Genomic DNA, 8,150 nt, shown 5'->3' on the forward strand with positions numbered 1-8,150 from the left:
TTACTTGTCACTGATAAAGGAGTCCAAATCAATAGCGTTTTATCCTTACATTCTTCACGATCGAGTCTTGGAAACCGACAACGCAAAAACAATGCCACGCACGGAGCGACTCGCGCCACTGCTTGCCGGCTCGACGTTCGGCGAGCGAGTGAGAACGCGGCGACCTTGAGGTACAATGATGGTACGCAAAAACATCGTACGTCACCGCGCCGAGTGAAAAACAAGAAAAAAACGTTGAGAATTCGTTGGCCCATCTATGTAATGGAAAATTCCGTACTTATCACTCGCTCGCCGAACGTCGAGCCGGCAGGCAGCAGCGAGAGTTGTTCCGTGCGTGATATTATTTTTACGTTACCGGTAACCATTTTTACGTTACCAACTCATCTAAATCATGAATGTATACCGTGGTACTTTGTCGCGGTTACATCTTTTTTACGCACCGCGCTTTTAACTATCTATCGATTTCGTGTAATCTGTTCCATTTTCGGGGAGAGAAATTTGTGCGACTTTGGCGTTCACGGCGTAATTCGCTCTGTCGTTCTTCGCAATTCAAACGGGCAGGAAGCAAAGAACGTCGCTTACTGCATTTCACGGTATTTTACATCGCGTACGGGAGTGTCCGAAATTTCGCGCGTTCGATTTTCGCGAGTAAGTGTTGTGAGTGTAAGTGCAACAAGAAAATCTGAGAGGAGGAGCAGGCCCAGGCGGCATCGGGCAACGGCAGAGAAATCGTAAGGTAAGTGTCTTACATTTTTGTTATTTGCTATTTGTGCAAAATGAATCGTCTGTTCTGTCCTTTTATTTTATTTATTCAAACGATTCCAACGAGCATTCGAATAAGTGTTAGAGACAAAACCATACGTATAAAATTTTGTGAGTTCATATTTAAAAGGAAAACTTTCAGTATTCTATATAATTGTTTTAATAAATACCCATTTTTTAAAATATAAAATATAAAGTATATTTAATACAATAGTTTTGATTTTGCATAATTAGTCTATAATAATCGTATACATTTTTGTATTGTTACAGTTCAATATATACATATAGTTAGCGATGTACATACAACTTTGCTGTTGCGACTCGTATCAGTGAGTGACATATTACTTTTTATTTTAAAGTGACGTTGCGCATATAATTACTTCTCTCTCTCTCTCTCTCTCTCTCTCTCTCTCTCTCTCTCTCTCTCTCTCTCTCTCTCGCTCACGCCCGCGCGCGCGCGTTCTGTCATGTCTAGTATTTCTAAATTGTAAACCTGCATTTACTCTGAACCTAAAAGAGAAGTGAAGCACATCGAGCTTCGAGAAAATCAATCGGCATCGCGGAGAAGGGCCTTAACTGTTCGATTACGAATGTTAACGACATTCGTGCTAGTAACATCTCTTTATTAGTAAGGGACAAGCGCGCGCTTTGCGCGCGCCATTTGCTCTCTCTCTAAAAATTCGCATGGTTTAACAGCTGCAAATAACACGACTGAAGTATGTCGTATCGCACAAGCGAGACAGCCAATCAGCATCGCGGAAAAGCGGTAACAATATTTCGAGATGTGCGACTAATCGACTTACATGCCTTATTAGAAGTGGAAAAATATCACATTTTACTCATTGTAATTTCTTACAAATATTAATGGATTACATAAATCTATCCAATGTGGAAAAGGAGCCTCCGTCTGCGAAATCTGTCTTACGTTTATGAAAATCACGTGCAACGAAACGCAATGACAGGCATTCCGTAGTAGCATGAAAATGACTCCTCGACGCGGATCAAGGATGATATCCAAGGCGGAGAGAAAACTAGAGAGGCATCGTCGGGATTATATGGGGCGCGTCCACGTATACACTCTCCTAAGCGCACTCCCCAGAATATTTCCATCTCTTCCTGTCTCTTCCGATCTTCGCCTGCATCCATTCTCGTTCTCTTCCTTCTGCTATTTCTTTCTCCCCTCCCCGTATGACGAGCCCGTCGCGCACAGTTTACATCCACACCTCCGACCGATTATTTGTTGCTTCCGTTCCGAAAGACTATTTTCAACCGACGACATTCGTATTCAGATCAGTTGTATGCACGTTAAACGTAGTTATCGAAAACGCAATGCTCATCTCGCAGGAAGTATTTACCATTATTGTTCACAGAACGGCAAATCGTACCATTTTACACAAAGACAAACATTTTACTTTGCTTTTCTATTTATCGCACGATCTTCTTCGTTCGTTTTCTTTGTCTCGAGTGTCCTGAGCAGATGTGCGTAATTAACCCTTTGAGAGAGGTTGCGAACATGTATCTACTATCATTGGAGTGCACGCTGTGGATAATAACTACACTTACACTAGGAGAGAAGAGCCCGCGCGTCTTCTATCTTCAAGTTCTCGTAGTTGAAAATTACATAGGTCTGCATTAAAAAACAACTGAATAAGCGTTTATGTTCAACGCTTTTTTCTTCTGAATCTAATAAAAATATACTCCCTGTTATCTGAACACCCTTGTGCTTCATCCCGAGAATAATTTCACGACACACGAGTTGCCGAGATAAAAAAAAAGTTACCGCGTGAAAAAGCGGCTCGGATGTTCCAGGTAGGCGGTCGTAGTTCCTCCAGCAGCACAGACTCTTCCTCTGTACAGTTTCTCTAAAGCCGTAACGCGGCTTACGACTAGGGAGTTATGGCGCTGGCTGGTGGTACGCGAACAAGATTTGAGCTCGAGAGGGAGTTATCAGGCGACTTAATCGAACGATTAATGGTACGGCACGTGTAAAAGTCCCACGGAGAGACGAAGAAGCGCGCGAAAGAGGAAAGGATAGGGACCGGGGGTAGGAATCAGTCAGTGATTCGGATCGGCCATGAAATCGCTTGTTAGACGCTGGACCTTATAACGTGCTCCTCACGTATATTTAAATAAAACAACCCCAGCGCTGAGTGATTAACTAATTATTCCGTAGCCCCACAAGATCAATCGCCATAATCGCAACTCGTCCGGTCACAAAATGCGCTGTGCTTTTCGTAAAATAATACTAAGAATGCGATATGTAAAGAAACGCTCAGTTTTAAACATTTTTATCACTTTTATTGGGATGGAATCGCAATCAAAATACAATCAGCATCGTACGCCAATATAGATTTAATGTAAAATTATGCAAAGTAACTTTAAACTTAAATATTATATATAAAATATTCAAAATTTAATGTTATATACAAGTTCTGCAGTGAATATTATCTTTCAATCAATTTGTGCGTCGTCACAAATAGCTCACGTTTAAGGTAACTTCGGCTATAACAGTCAACTGAAAGGAAACTACGGACATGTGATATTATTCGACCAGTATTATGAACTGTTTGAACTTTAGAAATCACACTAAAAATATATTTATGATCTCTATCGAATTGAATGCAATTAACAGGGAGCTGCCTTTGGTACGTAACTCAAAACAGCTAATTTTTTAAGCTTGCTTATTATCGACATATATGTCGATGTTATTTACAAATACAATCTAATTCTCCCTCCCCCTCCCCCCCTCTCTCTCTCTCTGGATTGGAGAAATATCGACGGTGATGGAACGATTCGAGACGCGTTAAATATTAAGCCGACCACAAGGCACACCCGAGTTGGCTCATAATGAGGGCGTTTTCTGTATCTTGGAGATAAAACCTATGCATCTTCACCACTGATCAGGACCGCTCATTAGCAGTAGATTAATATGATCCGGTCGACGGAACGACCAAACAAATACACGGTAGCCATGTTCACGACAACGTCCCCATTCGTTTCGCTGCTCCAAGCCGTTCGGGTCTCAATAAGGTATGCGCAGGGTGTAAATCCAGCAAACCTGAGAAATTTCAATATTCAATAATTGTAATACATAAAATTATATATGCCGGGCTGAGTGCTCGACACAAAATTAATAACAATTAGAGTAGTTAATTAGTTAATTACGAGAATGTCGACGAATTGAAAGATGTAAACAAGAAGGGACGAAAAAATGCGAGATGACCGCAGGTATTCCCGAATTAATTACTTGAGATAAATCAAATACCGTGCACCACGACAGTTACGTATTTTCTATCACCATCTTAATCTTTTAACTACGACAGCGACATTACTCTACCGGATCTCGGCAAAACCACCTAAATATGTGAGACGCATTTTTTACATTTCGCCGCGAGAGACGATCTGCAATAATATTGCAGCTCGTAGATTGAAAGTTACGAGGGAGTAAGTAAAGAAAACCGTAGCCTTACATGGAACTTCGCGCGAAATCAAGATCTCGGTTAAGGTGGGGACACGAGGGTAATGGCGTGTGCATTATTCTGATAAATCGCTCCGACTGGCGTCAATCCTGACTTCGAGCTGACTGGAAATCTTGCCCGGCAAAATCTATACCTACCTACACAGGATGCTTGAAGTCAAATCGCGGCATCATCGAACGGGAATGCCAGACGAAAAATATGTCGTGCGATTGACACCGTACGTTTTATCTTTCAATGAAATTACATAAGGAAATATCTACGCGAATCTCTTTTTTACCTATACGCAGAAGCAAATATACGTGTAATTATGTAATCAAATTAAATTTACGTAAGATGGCAGAATACTACGGCAGTATTATAACAAGCAACGGTTTGTGTAAAAAATATTTTGACAAAGTAATTTTAAATATGCGCATATAGAGAGAAAAGTCTTCTATTATGCGATAGGATTCTAATATGAGATAGCAGGTTTTCAATCACAAATCTCTTTTCGCAATGATTACACGATCTACCAATCAATTTTTAAACAGACATATTCGTAATTTATTGATTAATGAGCGATAATTAATTTTAGCGATGGTTTTAGCGATAGAACTATAACATTTTTGACTTTGCTCCAGTCTTTGACTATACTCCAGTCGTAAGCCACAGATTTATCGCAGCATTATCGATTGCCGCACTGGCACTAATTAGCAATTCGTAGATACCAACCATAAAATTAATATTTATGTAATAAGAAGCATCTTACAAATTATAATAAATTAAATAATTAAACGTAATTTAAATATTATACAGAAGTTTGAGCAAGTTTTCTCTTCTCATTAAATTTCTTCTCTTCTCTTTAGCATTAAATACGGGGATGTTACACGATTAGAAATGTAACGAATTGTAAATTTCGCATATTTCATAAATTTAATATCATTCGACAGAATATATTTGAGAAGGTATCGATAAGCAAGTGACACGAATCTGCACCGTACCTGGAGACCTGAAAAGGGCCTTCTACCCTGACTGCCAAGATTTATCGTTTAAACGTGCACTTATGGGTTCAAGAGAGGGTATTGCGTCACATACGCGAGGCTATAAATCATCAAAATATGAGTCGATGATAGAACGCAAAGGAATAACGTTTAGTACCTGAATTAACGTCATCTACGGCATTTATGCGAATAAATGATTGGACATATTACTCATCCGAAAGGACAAGTTCATCAATACTACGACAAGGCCGAGAAAGTCGAGCCTCGAAAAAAATTACCCGTTGCTTTGTATATTTTGTAACGACACAACGCGGTGAACGCTAAGCCCGTGGATTCTGGAAGATAAAATTTAAGGATGCACGCTCGCACATGCGAAGGCGCAAAAAGATGCGGGCAAGTCAAGGAAAATCAAGTTCATCCCCGCACATGCTGCTACACTCGGCGAGATCTTCGCCCGAATGGAATTATAGCACGTGCTTTGAAACGTTGAACCCTCTCTCCGTTTATCTTCCAACTGTGGTAAAAAGAACATCTTCTGATACTCGCCCGTCATTCATACGTACCGAGAATTAATGGCTTGCGCAGCGTGGAATTCCGTTATTTACGTTCCAGCATTGAATATTAATTTCATTAGTTTGCGAATAAAAAAAGATTGATTTCTTCTTCCTTCTTTATCCTCGCTGCAACTTATTTAAATAATTTATTTCAAGTAATTGGCATATCCGATGCGTTGACGTTGCTCGAATTAAATGTCGTATCTCAAAATAATTCAACTAACAATATATACATGATGGATTATAATTTGTTTAACACCCTAAGTGTAGCTATAAAAATAAAATATTCATATCAGTACCTTTTGACAAACTAATGATTCAGATATTTAAAGAATATTTCCGTTATTACTGTAAAATGGAACATCTGCCGCCATTGTAAACATGTATAATTATTAGTTATTAAGATTTACCGTGGAAACTTAATTCATAGCAATCATCATCGCTACTATCATCGTCCATTCCCGCGCTGACCCCAGGCATAACAAACGAACGAACCAACGAACGAACGATTCGCAACGACGACGATATTATCTATTATATTTAATGCGAACCTCTTTAGCCTCCGCTAATTGATAGCTGGGCATTAGCGTAATTGTAATGAGTCAAAATTACGGCAATCATGCGGTCTAGCGCCTTGGGGGAGGAGTTAAAGTCTTTGGCTTTCGGTGGATCTTCAAAGAAATTCGCCGTTGTATTCTTCCGCCAGTCTGAGACTGTCTGAATATTTTATGCGTGAGAAAATAATATTTTCACGTCGTATTAAAGAACAAAATAGAATATCGACAAAGGTTTCAACCGCCACGTACATTTATGGAAATGGGGATTCTTCAAAGCGTATATTTTTACCGCGAAAGATTACTTTACGAGATAACATCGGGGAATATTCTAATAAACATCGAAGCCCGAGCAACTTGGGAAAAACCAAATGTGTGATCTTCTTAACACACAAATAGCATTCGAAATAAATCTGTTACGTAGCAACTATTTGTCAAACGCAAACGTTAGAATTTTAGCATTGAATACAATACTGAGGACTATTCCAGACAAATTTATAAAATACCCATACAGCACACAAATGTTGAATCAACATCTCAGAAACGTTCCATTACAACATTGCAATATTGCATCAATGTTACGAACTGTAGATTCAACGTTGAAAAGATATTGCAAAAACGTCTAATGTCCGCTGAATTGTAATGTCTTGTGAATGTTACAATTCAACATTCAGAAAACATTGTTAAATTATATTGAGTTAACATCGGTCGCGTTTAGCAGAATATTTTTTACAAGTGTTGGAAGTACTGTTACAATTAAATTATTCCATCTTAGCTGAGAAAATTTCTGACCATTGCAAAAATATTATACATTTCATAATTATACGTTTTTTAAGTATCTATTTGAGTGTCAAAAAATAATAATTTGTTCAAGATTGTTTTAACGTTGCAGCAATATAAAGAATTAATGTACATACAAACATTTACCTAGATTCAACGTAGAAAAGATATTTGTACTTCAACATTGCAACGTTTCAGCAACATTATTTTAACTTTCTGTGCTATGGGATATTTACAAAATATTTAGAGTATTTACAAAATGTCTGGGGTAACACTAAGATAACGATCTTATATGAAAGACATGATAATTTTTTAAAGCTACCCTTTATACAAAAGACACATCTTTCTCATCAGATTATTATTATTCTAAAATATATTTCATATCATTGCGGTGTTTAATATCTACGCAAAGGATGCGGCTGTAAAATGACGACTGCAGACATAAGAAGACGCGAGAACAAGTTAAATAAAAAAAGAAGCACATCTCTCCGACTGTCATAAGAGGGCAGGGGGGGTGTAACATGGTACATGTTTATTTTAGATGAGGAGCCATGAGGTTTATCCCCTCGTCTTTGCGCCGCGTCGGTAATTCATCCGGCGCACGTCCAATTGAGAGCCGAGCAGGCCAGAGGAGGAAGGCCCGTTAGGCGGACGTGGCTTAGAGGGTTGAAAACGACGATGGCCTAATCGATGGCCATCTGTCGGGCATAGCGTGAAACTGCTATGAAACGTTTCAGCGTGTCCCGTGGCTGGTAAAACGCCGTCACGGATTGTGTATCGGTGGGTGGTTAATGAGAGCCGTAGGACTGAGCGAACGGCTTGATAGCGATCGATATGCGACGTCTTTGTATGCACGCGTTTATCGGATTGTTCGTTAACAGCCCGACATATTAGATCGAACGCACGTCAACAGCGATCATTAATCATTTTTGACCATGAAATACGCGTTTGAACAAATTATATCACACGTAACTTCACTCTTGTCGTAAAGAAGAAATACAAAACAGACGGAACGATTAGCGTAAAGGCCGAATCAGACTA

The 8,150-nt window shown here is 39.2% G+C and overlaps 1 long non-coding RNA gene across 1 annotated transcript in view; it reads right to left on the reverse strand.

Annotated features, from left to right (window-relative positions):
* Positions 1 to 3,124: 3,124 nt before the first annotated feature.
* Positions 3,125 to 8,150, reverse strand: part of LOC105563581 — a 76,641-nt gene continuing 71,615 nt past the window's right edge. Inside the window, exon 5 of the long non-coding RNA XR_001009050.1 lies at positions 3,125 to 3,820. This is a non-coding gene — a long non-coding RNA (uncharacterized LOC105563581). The remainder of the gene's footprint in view (positions 3,821 to 8,150) is intronic.

This window comes from Vollenhovia emeryi, unplaced genomic scaffold (genome assembly GCF_000949405.1).
Source record: "Vollenhovia emeryi isolate VEMERY1.0 unplaced genomic scaffold, V.emery_V1.0 DF939174.1, whole genome shotgun sequence".
NCBI classification, from domain to species: domain Eukaryota; kingdom Metazoa; phylum Arthropoda; class Insecta; order Hymenoptera; family Formicidae; genus Vollenhovia; species Vollenhovia emeryi.